Source organism: Pristis pectinata, chromosome 4 (genome assembly GCF_009764475.1).
Source record: "Pristis pectinata isolate sPriPec2 chromosome 4, sPriPec2.1.pri, whole genome shotgun sequence".
Lineage (NCBI taxonomy): Eukaryota > Metazoa > Chordata > Chondrichthyes > Rhinopristiformes > Pristidae > Pristis > Pristis pectinata.
In genome coordinates this window covers 4,990,759-5,005,786 of record NC_067408.1, presented here as the reverse complement: position 1 = coordinate 5,005,786, position 15,028 = coordinate 4,990,759, and the positions used below count along the sequence as shown (strand labels likewise).

Genomic DNA, 15,028 nt, shown 5'->3' with positions numbered 1-15,028 from the left:
TGGATGAGGGGATCAGGTGTAATGTACACGTTTACTGCTGATACAAAGCTGGGTGGAAGTGAAGGCTGTGAAGAAGATGTAGAGAGGTTGCAAGGGGTACAGCCAGGCTGGGTAAATGGGCAAGGTCGTTTACTTTTTGGTAGAAAAAAACCAAAGTATTTTGTTTAAATGATAAGAGACTGAAAGGTGTTGAGTAATCCTGAGTGTCGTTATACATGAATCACTGGGGCAGATAGTACTGGGGCACAGTTAGGGTCAATGGTAGGAAACATTTCCCCACAGCAGACCTGTCTAAAGTTAGAGGGCATGGGTATAGGCATGAGGCACGGTAGTGTAACGCCATTACAGTGTCAGCGACCTGGGTTCAAGTCCGGCCAAACCAACTGCTAATATGAGAAGCCTCCTCACTGTCTCAAGACAGAAGACAGTCGGAAAAAGGCCACAGCTGAATCTGCCTGCTCTACACCCTCATTCCAGACCCAAACACTGCATTAATTAAAAAAGTTCTCATCCCACTAATTGTCACGGAGACCCTTGGCAACACATTCCAGGCACCCACCACTCACACAGAGAGTGGTGGGTGCCTGGAATGTGCTGCCAGGGATGGTGGTGGAGGCAGATACGATAGAGGCTTTTAAGAGGCTCTCAGATAGGCACATGAATGTGCAGAGAATGGAGGGATATGGCATTGTGTAGGCAGAAGGGGTAAGTTTAGTTAAGACATTTAATTACTAGGCAGGCACCGTAGTGCAGTGGTTAGCGTAACGCTTTACAACACCAGCGACCCGGGTTCAATTCTGGCCGCTGTCTGTAAGCCCGTGTCTGCATGAGTTTCCTCCGGGTGCTCTGTTTCCTCCCACATTCCAAAGACATACGGGTTAGGAAGTTGTGGGCGTGCTGTGTTGGGCTGCCCCCTTGAACACTCTACGCAAAAGATGCATTTCACTGTGTGTTTCGATGTACATGTGACTAAAGATATCTTATCTTATAGGGTAAGGGGCAAGAGGTTTAGAGGGGTGTTCCCACCCCCCGAGGAGAAATTGTTCCACTCAGAGATGGAGTGCGTTCCAGATTCCAGCCAGTGGGTGGAGGAAGACAGAGGTTCTTTCAACATTTAAGAAGAATCTGGGTGAGCACTCGAGAGGGTTGAGAGCTTCAAGTTCCTGGGAGTGAACATCACCAACAGCCTGTCCTGGTCAAATCACGTAGATGCCACGGCCAAGAAAGCTCACCAGCGCCTCTACTTCCTCAGGAGGCTAAAGAAATTCAGTATGTCCCCTTTCACACTCACCAACCTTTATCGATGCACCATAGAAAGCATCCTGTCCGGATGCATCACGGCTTGGTATGGCAACTGCTCTCCCCAGGACTGCAAGAAACTGCAGAGAGTTGTGAACACAGCTCAGCGCATCACAGAAACCAGCCTGTCTCATTGGACTCATTGGTCTTTACCTCTCGCTGCCTTGGTGAAGCAGCCAGCATAATCAAAGCCCACCCACCCAGGTCATTCTCTCTTCTCTCCTCTTCCATCAGGTAGAATATACAGGAGCCTGAGGGCATGTACCACCAGGCTCAAGGACAGCTTCTACCCCACTGTGATAAGACTATTGAATGGTGTCCTTATACGATGAGATGGACTCTGACCTCACGATCTACCTTGTTGTGACCTTGCACCTTATTGCGCTGCACTTTCTCTGTGGCTGTGACACTTTACTCTGTACTGTTATTGTTTTTTTTACCTGTACTACATCAATGCACTCTGTACTAACTCAATGTAACTGCACTGTGTATGCAAGACAAGTTTTTCACTGTACCTCTGTACTAGTGACAATAATAAACCAATACCACTTGAACTGGCAAGGCACAGAAGGCCAAGGACCAAGTGCTGGTGAGTGGGATTAGTGTCAATGGTTGCTTCAGGGTTGGTATGGTCATGGTGGGTTGAAGGACTTGCGTCTGTATTATATAGTCATAGAGTTGTACAGCACAGAAGCAGGCCCTTCGGCCCACTGTGTCTCTGCTCACCATCATGCCTATCTATACTAACCCTGCTTACCTGCATTAATTCCATATCCTGCTCATTGAGGCTTCACTCATGACAGGCAAGTATAGATCGCAATTAAGAAGGCAAATTTTTCTCAAACTATGTCATGTTTAAACAGAAAAAATTAAGGAGTGGCACTGTTGATTCTTCGCTTAAATTTGAGGAAGTTTGGAGTCCATTTATTCAATATTTTCATATGATATCGATCCCTTTTCAATAATCTTTGAACTGAGAGGAGCGGAGTTGATGACATAATAACGCTCTTTGTTCATTGAGAAATATCAGTCCAGTTTTGTTTGTCTTTTGAAATTTTTTTTAGTTTGTTCGATTTATTACTTGCAATTTTTTTTCGATTTGGGTGTTTTTTATATAATAAATCTTTTTCTTTCTCCTTTTGATTTTTTTTTGTAATAAATTCATTTACTAAGAAACTGTGGGGCCTAGAATATATTTTTTATTCTTTATGACTATATATGTCATGATTGTCCTCCTGATCTCTTTGTATTATGTGTATAATTACCCATGTTATATGTATTAATCTGTATTAATTTGAAAATTAATAAAAAGATTGAAAAAGAAAGAAAGAAGGCAAATTGTATGTTGGTCTGTATTACAAGAGGATTTGAGCACAAGAGCTATCTTGGTCCAATTATGTAGGGTCCTGGTGAAACTGTCTGGAATGCTGTGCATACGTCTGGTCTGCCTATCGAGGAAAGGCCATTACAACACAGAGTAGGCGAGAATGATAGAGTGCAGCAAGTATTCACAAGGTTGCAGGGATGGGGATTTGTCATGAGATTGAGCGGGCTGGCTCTGTACTCTTTAGAAGAATGAGCTGTGATCTCATTGAGACATATGGCATTCTCTCAGAGCGAGACAGACCAGACATGCATAGAGTCACATAGTAATACAGTACAGAAACAGGCATTTCGGTCCAACTTTCTGGGCTTCAAACAGGCTAATTAGGTGTTTGTATTGTAGAGTGGATGTGTTTTATTCTACTGGCATCAACTAAACAAAGGAGATGTATGCGAGCAAGTTTTTTTTTACACAGAGAGTGGTGGGTGCCTGGAATGCGCTGTCAGGGGTGGTGGTGGAGGCAGATACAATTGATGTGTTTAAGAGACTCTTAGATAGGCACATGGATGTGCAGAGAATGGACAGATATGGACACTGTGTAGACAGAAGAGGTTCATTTAATTAGGCATCATTAGCTTAATTAGTTCAGCACAACATTGTAGGCTGAAGAACCCGTTCCTGTGCTGTTCTGTTTTATGTTTGTCCTGCCGACCAAGGTACCAGCCAAAGCTAGTCCCATTTGCCCAAATCCCTCTAAACCTTGCCTATCTGTCCAAATGGCTTTTAAATGTTGTTATTGTACCTGCCTCAACCACTTCCTCTGGCAGCTCAATCCATATACCCACCACCCTCTGGGTGAAGAGGTTTCTCCTGAGGTATCTCTTAAATCTTTCCCCTCTCACCTTAAACCTATGCCCTCTAGTTTTTGGTTCCCTTTCCCTGGGAAAAATACTGTGTGCATTCACTCTATCTGTGCCCCTCATGACTTTATATGTTGTCCTATGTTCCAAGAAGTAAAGTCCTAGCCTGCCCAACCACGCACGGCAGTGCAGCGGTTCGCGTAACACTATTACAGCGCCAGCGACCCGGGTTCAATTCCGGCCACTGTCCGTAAGGAGTTTGTACGTTCTCCCCGTGTCTGCGTGGGTTTCCTCCGGGTGCTCCGGCCTCCTCCCACATTCCAAAGACGTACGGGTTAGGAAGTTGTGGGCGTGCTATGTTGGCGCCGGAAGCGTGGCGACACTTGCGGGCTGCCCTCAGAACACTCTACGCAAAAGGTGCATTTCACTGTGTGTTTCGATGTACATGTGACTGATAAAGATCTGATCTAATCTCCCTATAAGTCAGTCCCTCGGGTCCTGGCAGCATTCTCCTAAGTTTTCTTTGCACTCTTTCCAGCTCAATAATGTCCTTCCGAAACAGGGTGACCAAATGGCCTCACCAATGTCCTGTTGAGGGGGACTCTGCATAACGTCCCAGTAGTTGTTTGATGCAGTTGGTGTTTCCCTGGACTGCGATATATAGAACCAGTGCTCAGTCTCAAAATATGTGGTTGGTCATTCTGGGTAGATTGGTAAATTGGTTTATTATTGTCACATGTACTGAGGTACAGTGAAAGACTTTGTTTCGCACGCCGTCCCTACAGATCATTTCATTACAACAGTGCATCGAGGCAGTACAAGGGAAAACAATAACAGAATGCAGAATAAAGTGTTACAGTTACAGAGAAAGTGCAGTACAGGCAGACAATAAGGTGCAAGGTCACAATGAGATAGATTGTGAGGTCAAGAGTCCAGCTTATCATACTAGGGAACCATTCGATAGTCTCATAACAGTGGGATAGAAGCTGTCCTTGAGTCTGGTGGTATGTACTTTCAGGCTTTTGTATCTCCTGCCTGATGGGAGAGGGGGAGAAGAGAGAATGTCCGGGGTGGGTGGGGTCTTTGATTATGTTGGCTGATTTACCAAGGCAGCAAGAAGTGTAGACAGAGTCCATGGAGGGGAGGCTGGTTTCCGTGATGTGCTGAGCTGTGTCCACAACTCTCTGCAGTTTCTTGCGGTCATGAGCAGAGCAGTTGCCGTACCAAGCTGTGATGCATCTGGATAGGATGCTTTCTATGGCGCATCAATAAAAATTGGTGAGGGTCAAAGGGGACATGCCAAATTGAGAAGCAGTTTCTTCAGCCAGAGGGTGGTGAATCTTTGGAATTCCCCACCATGAAGAGCTGAGGAGGCCCAGTTGCTGAATATTTTTAAGACTGACATTGATGCATTTTAGACATTGAGGCAATCACGGTTAGTGTAGGGGAGTGGTGCTGAGGTAAAAGATTAGCCGTGACCTTACTGAATGGAGAAGCAGACAGAATGGGCCGAATGTCCTACCCCTGCTTCTATTTTCTATGTTTGCACTGATCTCCAGCTGCAGTCCTCGGCCTCTCTGGACCCTTATAACTGCACAACTTCCAAAGTCCTGCAATGTAACCTGCTGCCTTCAGCGAGACGCAGCAACTGCAATGAATCCACAGGAGCCCAAGGGTGTGATTAAACTCGAGAAGGCACAGAAAAGATTCCCAAGGATGTTGCCAGGACTGGAGGGTTTGAGTTATAAGGAGAGACTGGAGAGGCTGGGGCTATTTTCCCTGGAGCGAAGGAGGCTGAGAGGTGACCTGATAGAGGTTTATAAAACTATGAGGGGCAGAGATAAGGTGGATGGTCACCGTCTCTTTCCCAGGGTAGGGGAGTTTAAAACCAGGGGGCATAGGTTTAGGGTGAGAGGGGAAAGGTTTAAAGGGATCTGAGGGGGCACTTCCTCACACAGAGGGTCGTGGGTATATGGAACGAGCAGCCAGAGGGTGTGGTAGAGGCAGGAACAACTGATATGTTTAAAAGACATTTGGACAGGTACATGGATAGGAAAGGTTTAGAGGGATATGGGCCAAATGCAGGCAGATGGAACTCGCTTAGATGGGTATCTTGGTTGGCATGGATGAGTTGGGCCGAAGGGCCTGTCTTCCTGCTGTATTCCTCTATGAGTTTGCCCAGAGGCCATGCCAACTGCTAATCTGAGAAGCCTCCTCACTGTCTCAAGACAGAAGACATTTGGAAAAAGGCCCCAGCTGAATCTGCCTGCTCTACACCCTCATTCCAGACCCAAACACTGCATTAATTAAAAAAAATTCTCATCCCACTAATTGTCCAATCAACATTACTTAATCACAGGGCAAGTTTTTCTTTTACACAGAGAGTGGTGGGTGCCTGGAACAGGCTGCCAGGGGTGGTGGTGGAGGCAGATACGATAGAGGTGTTTAAGAGGCCCTTAGATAGGCACATGGATGTGCAGAGAATGGAGGGATATGGCATTGTGTAGGCTGAAGGGGTAAGTTTAGTTAAAGCATTTAATTACCGGGCAGGCCCTGTAGTGCAGCGGTTAGTGTAACGCTATTACAGCGCCAGCGACCCGGGTTCAATTCCCGCCGCTGTCTGTAAGGAGTTTGTACGTTCTCCCCGTGTCTGCGTGGGTTTCCTCCGGGTGCTCCGGTTTCCTCCCACATTCCAAAGACGTGCGGGTTAGGAAGTTGTGGGCGTGCTACGTTGGCGCCGGAAGCGAGGCAACACTTGTGGGCTGCCCCCCAGAACACTCTACGCAAAAGATGTATTTCACTGTGTGTTTCGATGTACATGAGACTAATGAAGATACCTTAATTAGTTGGGCACAATATTGTGCACCGTGGGGGCCCGTTCCATGTCCTGACCTGGTTATGATCATATCGTGGGATCCTGCAAATCGGCTGCTACACCCCCCATATCAGGGCAACTTGGGCGGCATCTGGGGACCACCCAGAGCTTGAAGTTCGGGTTTCCCTGAGACATTTCTGAGCTGTTGCAAAAACCACTCCTTGCACTGCAGTCTCCCATCTCCCCGTTATCACACAGGGGCGGGAGCTGAAGATTCGCCGGGGGCGGGATGGAAAGGTGGGGGTTCGATTCCCTCCTCCCCGGCAGGATATTTCCCAGGGAAGGGGAGAGATCGGCCGCTGAATGAATTAGATCAGCCCGGGGAACAGGAGACAAGGCAGCTCGCCAGCGCTGCACTCCCGACTGGGAGAGCTCTGAAACCGCCGGTGAGATCAGCAGCCAGTCAGGCCCCGCTCTCCCTGAACCACCAGACACACACACACAAACCAGAACAAAAAGTGACTGGGATATAATAACCTCGGGGTTCTTACCCAGGGCCAGCACCGGTCCGCAGACGAGAGGGCAGGGAGTTTCAGTTCCAATTGCGTGCGAGTCTCCCAAGTCACAGAGTGTGAGCCCGTCTCCCAGCAGCCGGATCCATCCCCCTCCAACAAAAAAAAGCCACGCAAGCGTCGGTGTTTAACCCTGCAGGGTCCAGGCGTAGGTTAGCGCCCGAGGAGGAAAGCGGGCGGGTTGCCTTAGACCCAGCAGAGAGCCCCTGGTGGGAGTGGGGCCAGCCACAGAGGGGGGGGGGGGGGGGTAATCGTTGGAGGGGACGGAGGGCTGCAGTTGGTGGGATCTGATAGGAGAGGAAAGTGGAGCTCACCTCCCTCAGATACAAATTGGTTTATTATTGTCACAGGTACCGAGGAATAAGGGGAGATTGAGTCGCTTGGGACTACACTGAAGAATTAGGAGGGGATCTTATGGAAACGTACAAAGTTATGGAAGGGACAGATAGGGATAAGAGGGAGGGAACTTGTTTCCACTGGTAGGTGAGACTAGAACTAGGGGACATGGCCTCAAGATTCGGGGGAATAGATTTAGGATGGAGACGAGGAGGAACTGCTTTTCCCAGAGCATAGTGAATCTGTGGAATTCTCTGCCCAGGGAGGCAGTAGAGGCTACCTCATTAAATAGATTTAAAACACAGATTTTTGCACAGTAGGGGAATATTTTGCCTAGCATGGTGGCACGGTAGTGTAGCGGTCAGCGTAACGCTATTACAGCGCCAGCGACCCAGGTTCGATTCCGGACCCTGTCAGGAGTTTGTACGTTCTCCCCGTGTCTGCGTGGGTTTCCTCCGGGTGCCCCGGTTTCCTCCCACATTCCAAAGACGTATGGGTCAGGAAGTTGTGGGCGTGCTACGTTGGCACCGGAAGCGTGGCAACGCTTGCGGGCTGCCCCCAGAACACTCTACGCAAAAGATGCATTTCACTGTGTGTTTCGGTGTACGTGTGACTAATAAAGATATCTTATTAAGGGTTATGGGGAAAAGGCAGGGAGGTGGAGCTGAGGCAAGGTCATTGGGTGTATTTAAGGCAGAGATTGATAGGTATCTGAGTAGCCACGGCATCAAAGGTTATGGTGAGAAGGCAGGGGAGTGGGGCTAAATGGGAGAATGGATTAGCTCACGATAGAATGGCAGAGCAGACTCGATGGGCCAAATGGCCGACTTCTGCTCCTTTGTCTTATGGTCTATTTTTTATGTTCTTATAAACTTTGTTTTGCATGCCATCCGTACAGATCAATTCATCACATCAGTGCATTGAGGTAGTACAAGGGAAAACAATAACAGAATGCAGAATAAAGTGTTACAGTTACAGAGAAAGTGCAGTGCAGGCAGACAATAAGGTGCAAGGTCATAACGAGGTAGATTGTGAGGTCAAGAGTCCATTTTATCGTATTAAGGGACTATTCAATAGTCTTATAACAGTGGGATAGAAGCTGTCCTTGAGCCTGGTGGTACGTGCATTCAGGCTTTTGTATCTTCTGCCTCACGGCAGGGGTGAGAAGAGAGAATGTCTAGGGTGGTGGGGTTTAATTAGGTTGGCTGCTTTCCCGAGACAGCAAGAAGTGTAGACAGAGTCCATGGAGGGGAGGCTGGTGTCCGTGATGTGCTGAGCTGTGTCCACAAATCTGCCTGCACATGGTCCATATCCCTCCATTCTCTGCCTGTCCATGTGCTTCTGTAAAAGCCTCTTAAATGCCACTATTGTATCTGCACGGTACGGTAGGGCAGGCACGGTAGTGTAGCGGCTAGTGTAACACTTTACAGCGCCAGCGACCCGGGTTCAATTGCGGCCGCTGTCTGTAAGGAGTTTGTACGTTCTCCCCGCGTCTGCGTGGGTTTCCTCCGGGTGCTCCGGTTTCCTCCCACATTCCAAAGACGTACGGGTTAGGAAGTTGTGGGCGTGCTACGTTGGCGCTGGAAGCGTGGCGACACTTGCAGGCTGCCCCCAGAACACTCTACGCAAAAGATGTATGCCCACAACTTCCTAACCCCCACGTCTTTGGAATGTGGGTGGAAACCAGAGCACCCGGAGGAAACCCACGCAGACACGGGGAGAACGTACAAACTCTTTACAGACAGTGGATGGAATTGAACCCGGGTCGCTGGCACTGTAATAGCGTTATGCTAACCTCTACAATACCACAATAAATACAGCGATGAGGAAAAAACCAACGGAAAGGTGCAAAGTATAATAATGCAAGATGATGTCACGCAAAAAGAAACGCTAAAGTGACAATAACAGAAGGAGTAGAGTTCAGAGTCCGAGAAGGTGGCAGCACCACTGGGAAGGGGATATGAGAGAGGTGACTGGTTCAGGGGTCTGACAGCAGTGGGGAAGAAGCTGTTCCTGAGTCTGGACGTCTGGACTTTCAAGCTCCTGTATCTTCTCTCGCAAGGTAGAAGAGAGAAAAGGGAATGGCCAGGGTGGCATTTGATATGTACTTAAGGCTGGATTGTGATGGAATACTCTCCACTTGCCTGGATGAGCGCAGCCCAAACTGTTCTCAAGACACTCAACAGCATCCAGGACAAAGCAGCCCACTGGATTGGCACCCCATCCATCTCCCTGAACATCCTGTCCCTCCACCACTGGCATGTAGCGGCTGCAGTGTGTACAGTTGTCACCCAGACGGGCTACTCCAACAGAACCTCCCAAACCCCTGACCTTGACCCCCTTGAAGGACAAGGGCAGTGGGGTGCAGGGAAACACCACCACCCGCAGGTTCCCGAAACAACCGGCAAAACCCTGATCTCGACAGTTTAGCAACACTATGATCACTTTGCACTATAACCTTTTATTTCTCATTGTGTTCTTTCTTGTAAAAATTGTGTATAATTTATGTTTTTCTTGTGAATGCTGCTTATCTGATGCTCTGTGCCTGTGATGCTGCTGCAAGTAAGTTTTTCATTGCACCTGTGCACACATGGACTTGGGCAGATGGCAATAAATTTGACTTTGACTATAAGACGCAGAATCAATGACGAAATTCATCTCCAACGCAGCCAAATGCATCGCCAAGTTAGGTAATCCAACTTCTACCAGGCCAGTACCCCCAGTGTCAAGGCTATGATTGTGTTTAGTCAGCTCTGATGTGGGGACTGCATCTCCTGTACTCTGCAACAGACTCCCAGAACATTGGAATTGGTAATTGGTTTATTATTGTCACATGTACTGAGATACATGCGACAATAATAAACCAATTACAAGTCCTTTTCCGAGTTCATAGCTCCCCGAAAGTGACTACACAGGTTGATAGGGTGGTAAGGAAGGTGTACGGCATGCTTGCCTTTATTAGTCAAGGATTTGAGTTCAAGAGCTGGGAAGCTATTATTGCAGCTTCATAAAACTCTGGTTTGGCCACATCTGGAGTATTGCATTCAATTCTGGTCGCCCCATTACAAGAAGGATGTGGAGGCTTTGGAGAGGGTGCAGAAGAGGTTCACCAGGATGCTGCCTGGATTAGAGTGCATGTGCTATAAGGAGAGGTTGGACAAACTTAGGTTGACTTCTCTGGAGAGGCAGAGGCTGAGGGGAGATCTGATAGAGGTTTATAAGATTATGAGAGGCATAGGTAGAGTAGACAGCCAGTATCTTTTTCCCAAGGTCGCAATGTCTAATACCAGAGGGCATGCATTTAAGGTGAGAGGGGGTAAGTTCAGAGGAGATGTGTGGGGCAAGTTTTTCACACAGAGAGTGGTAGGTCCCTCAATGGAGGGTGAGTGCACCCTAAATTCTTTGATCAAATCCCTGGAGCAAGGCATAATTCTGTAGAACCAGAGGTGATTTCACTGTCCAGTGAGACTACTGTAAGTAAAGAGGCTTGATTAAATATTACTGGAGACACATTAACAAGTGCTGCTTTCTGATTGACAATGGTGAATGACTTTCTGATCCTATGAAGTGGTGAGCTGTGAGAAAGGACAAGTTTCCAAGGCCTAGTTTGTGATCATCAAGGACACCTTCAAGAGGCGGTGCCTCACGAAGGCGGCATCCATCATTAAGACCCTCACCATCCAGGACATGTGAATTGACTGTGGACTTCAGGAAAGGGAAGTCAGGAGAACACACACCAGTCCTCATCGAGGGGTCAGCGGTGGAAAGGGTGAGCAGCTTCAAGTTCCTGGATATCAACATCTCAGAGGATCTATCCTGGGCCCAACACATTGATGCAATCATGAAGAAGGCACGCCAGCGGCTCTACTTCATTAGGAGTTTGAGGAGATTTGGTCTGTCACCAAAGACTCTTGCAAGTTTCTACAGATGTACGGTGGAGAGCATTCTGACTGGTTGCATCACCGCCTGGTATGGAGGCTCCAATGCGCAGGATCGCAAGAGGCTGCAGAGGGTTGTAGACTCAGCCAGCTCCATCACGGGCACAACCTTCCCCACCACCGAGGACATCTTCAAGAGGCGGTGCCTCGAGAAGGCGGCATCCATCACTAGGGACCCTCACCATCCAGGACATGCCCTCTTTGCATTACTACCATCAGGGAGGAGGTACAGGGGCCTGAAGAACCACACTCAACGATTCAGGAACAGCTTCTTCCCCTCCACCATCAGATTCCTGAATGGTCCATGAACCCATGAACACTGCCTCGTTATTCCTTTTTTTTTGCACTTTTTTTTGGCGTTTATAGTAATTTTATGTCTTTGCACTGCACTGCTGCCGCAAAACAACAAATTTCATGTCATATAAGTCAGTGATAATAAATCTGACCCTGATCCAATACAATCGTGGCTGATCTATGCTGGTCTCATCTCCTCTTCTGTGCCCATTCCTCATAACCCCCAATTCCTCGATCTTTCATATTTTTCCCTGAAAGTGGCGTGCAGGTAGACAAGGTGGCGAAGGTGGCTTTTGGCACGCTGGCCTTCATCAGTCAGGGCATCAAGTATAGAAGTTGGGATGTTATGTGGCAGTCGTACAAGACATCGGTGAAGCTGCATTTTTGGTCACCCTGCTGTAGGAATGATGCCATTAAGCTGAAAATAGTGCAGAGAAGAATTATGAGGATATTGCCAGGACTCGAGGGACTGAGTTATGGAGTTATGAAGCATAGGAGACCATGGGGTGATCTTATAGAGATGTATAAATCATGAGGGGCATAGGTAGGGTGAATGCACATAGTCTTTTTCCCAGGATTGGGGAATCAAAAACTAGAGGGCACAGGTTTAAGGTGAGAGGGGAGAGATTTAATAGGAACCTGAGGGGCAACTTTTTCACCCAGAGAGTGGTCAGTATGACCACTGACGGTCAGTGGTCAGTGGTCAGAACGAGCTGCCAGAGGAAGTGGTTGAGGCAGGTACGCTGACAATATTTAAAAGGTACTTGGACAGGTACATGGATAGGAAAGATTTAGAGGGGTATGGGCCAAACGCTGGCAAATGGGACTAGATTAAATGGGAATCTTGGTCGGCATGGACCAGTTGGGCTGAAGGGCCTGTTTCTGTGCTGTATGACTCCAGGACTATGTATCTATCCCCACCTTAAATATATTTAATGATCTGGTCACCACCACTCTCGGGGGCAGACAGTTCCAGAGATTCACTACGCTCTGTGAGAAGAAATTCTACATACCTCAGTGGTAAAAGACCAGCTCCTTATTTCGTAGCTATGTCCCCTTGTTTGTTACTGGTGGAAGTAGCCAAAACAAACAGGGAACGGTGTGCAGTGGAACTCTGGAACAGAGGCTATATTCAGGACCTCGTCTACAGTGTCGACCTCATCCCCTAAGTCTGTGAGTGTGCTGGATATGTCAATATCTGAGGGAACGGTCTTCCTGGGGAGATCAATTACTTTTTAATGTTTGTTGCTAGCAAATACGCAGTTCTGTGTGGGTAAGGGACCCTACTCCAAAGGGAAGACAGTCAAGGGATTCCACGATGAAACTGTAACCCAGCGAGGAGACTGTCAGTGAGACCATAAGAAATAGGAGCAAAATTAGGCCGTTCGGCCCATCGGATCTGCTCTCCCATTCAGTCATGGCTGATTTTTTCTCAACTTCATTCTCCCACCTTCTCCCTGTAACCCTTAACCCTCTTACCAATCAAGACCCTATCAATCTCTGCCATAAATACACCCAATGATGGCCTCCACAGCCCTCTGTGGCAATGAATTCCACAGATTCACCACCCTCTGGCTGAAGAAATTCCTCCTCATCTCAGTTTTAAAGGGATGTCCCTTTATTCTGAGGCTGTGCGCTCGGATCCTGGACTCTCCCACTGATGGAAACATACTCTCCACGTCCTCTCTATCCAGGCCTTTCAGTATCCGGTAGGTCTCAATGAGATCCCCCCTCGTCCTTCTGAACTCCATCGAGTACAGGCCCAGAGACATCAAACGCTCCTAATTTGTTAACCCTTTCGTTCCCAGCATCATTCTCGTGATCTCCTCTGGACCCTCTCCAGGGCCAGCACACCTTTCCTTAAATATGGGTCCCAAAATTGCTCGCAATACTCCAAATGTGGTCTGACCAACACCTTATAAAGCCACAGCGTGACATCCTTGCTTTGTATATTCTAGTCCTGGTAGTAACCGGAGGTCATAAGTTTAGTGAACACAAAGTAGGTCCCACTACTAGACACCTCCTCCTCATCCCTTTCTGCCTTCCTCAGGGACCACTCCCTCCATGACTCATCCATTCCCACCCACCCCTCCCAGGCCCCTGGCACGTTCCTCTGCAGTCACAGGAGGTGCAACACTTGTTCTAACACCTCCTCTCTCACCACCGTCCAAGGACCTAAGCATCTCTTCCAAGTGAGGCAAAGGTTCCTGTGCATCTCCTCTGACCTCGCCTACTGCATTCGGTGCTCCCAATGTGGCCTCCTCCACATCGGCGAGACCAAGCGCAGACTGGGCGAATGACTCGCAGAGCACCTACGCTCTGTCTGCAGTGGGCTTTCTGAGCTCCCAGCTGAATGCCCTTCCCATTCCCACACCTACCTGTCTATCCTCAGCCTTCTCCACTGCCAGGGTGAGGCCCAACACAAATTAGAGGAGCAACACCTCATATTCAGCCTGGATGCTCTGGAACCCAATGGGATGAACACTGAATGTTTCATACTGAACAAACTTGGGTTGTTTTCTCCGGGGCGGCGGAGGCTGAGGGGAGACCTGATAGATTTTTTTTAACAAAATAAACTTTAATCATAATAAAAGACAAACTATATACAATTACAAAACAGTGCAAGCCTTTCCATTCTTTTACAGATCATTCATTAGTGTTACCTTTTTATATAGAAAAAAAACAGCACCGAAGCCACACGTGTGGCTCCCTGGAAACTACCCGGTCCCGTATTTACAATATTTAGGGACTTTCTCCCTGAACCTGCCCCTCCTTCTCCAGTGGCAGAAGAACCCTAAACTGTAGTCCTTCCCCACCGAGCCTTTGTTTTGGCTGCACCCAGCTTCAGTGCGTCCCTCAGCACGTACTCCTGCAGCCTGGAATGTGCCAGCCGGCAGCATTCTCCTATGGACATCTCGCAGTGCTGGAAGACCAACAAGTTTCGGGCAGACCAAAGACCGTCTTTCACCCAGTTGATGACCTTCCAGCAGCAGTTGATGTCCGTCTCTGTGTGTGTCCCCGGGAACAGCCCGTAGATCAGGGAATCCTCTGTTATGCTGCTGCTGGGGATGAACCGTGACAAGGACCCCTGCATCTTTTGCCACACCCTCCTTACAAACCGGTATCTTTTCCCCAGGGTCGAAAAGTCTAATACCAGAGGGCATGCATTTAAGGTGAGAGGGGGAAAGTTCAAAGATGTGTGGGGCGTTTTTATTCACACAGGGAGTGGTGGGTACCTGGAATGTGCTGCCTGGGGTGGTGCTGGAGGCAGATACGATAGGGGTGCTCAAGAAGCTCTTAGATAGGCAAATGAATGTGAGGGAAATGGTCGGATATGGACATTGTGCAGGCAGAAGGGATTAGTTTTGTTGGGCGTTTTATTACTAATGTAATTGGTTCAGCACAACATTGTGGGCCTGTTCCTGTGCTATGTGCTAGGTAACCCCCACCTCCAGTTCTCCCCATCCCCTCCCTCTCCTTCCAACCGTCCTCCAGTCCCCCTATTTTTGTCCCCTTCCCCATCTCCCTCCCCCTTCCAGCTACATCACCCAGTACCCACATATTTCACTCATTGGTTTCCCCCCCCCCTC

General features: G+C 48.3%; 1 protein-coding gene across 2 annotated transcripts in view; it reads right to left on the bottom strand.

Moving 5' to 3' along the window:
* The window catches only part of LOC127569405 (UDP-glucose 6-dehydrogenase-like), a 56,005-nt gene extending 49,052 nt beyond the window's left edge, over positions 1-6,953 (bottom strand). For both annotated transcript variants that reach the window (XM_052014018.1, XM_052014019.1), the window contains exon 1: positions 6,850-6,953. The gene's annotated coding sequence lies outside the window, so the exon portion shown is untranslated. The remainder of the gene's footprint in view (positions 1-6,849) is intronic.
* Positions 6,954-15,028: the final 8,075 nt, after the last annotated feature.